The following is a 267-nucleotide window of genomic DNA, read 5'->3' as shown; positions in this document are numbered from 1 at the left end:
TTTTTTTTTTCCCAAGGGGGGCTTTTTCGAGAGGTTAAGGCAGGGTTTTTTGCCCCCGGAAAACCCCCCGGGGCCCTCCGGGGAAAAGGGCCCCCTCCCCCCCCCCGGGGGGGGGCCCCGGGGGGGGTTGAAACCCCCCCTTTTTTTTTTTCCCCCCGGGGGAGGGGAGTTTTCCCCGGGGGCTTCCCAAAGGGGCCCGGGGGGGCCCCGGGCCCCCCCCGCGAGGGCCAGAGCCTTTGGGGATTCCCCCAATTTTCCCCGGGGGCC

This window comes from Myotis lucifugus, unplaced genomic scaffold, assembly GCF_000147115.1.
Source record: "Myotis lucifugus unplaced genomic scaffold, Myoluc2.0 scaffold_616, whole genome shotgun sequence".
NCBI lineage: Eukaryota > Metazoa > Chordata > Mammalia > Chiroptera > Vespertilionidae > Myotis > Myotis lucifugus.
Note: the sequence above shows the minus strand (reverse complement) of the source record.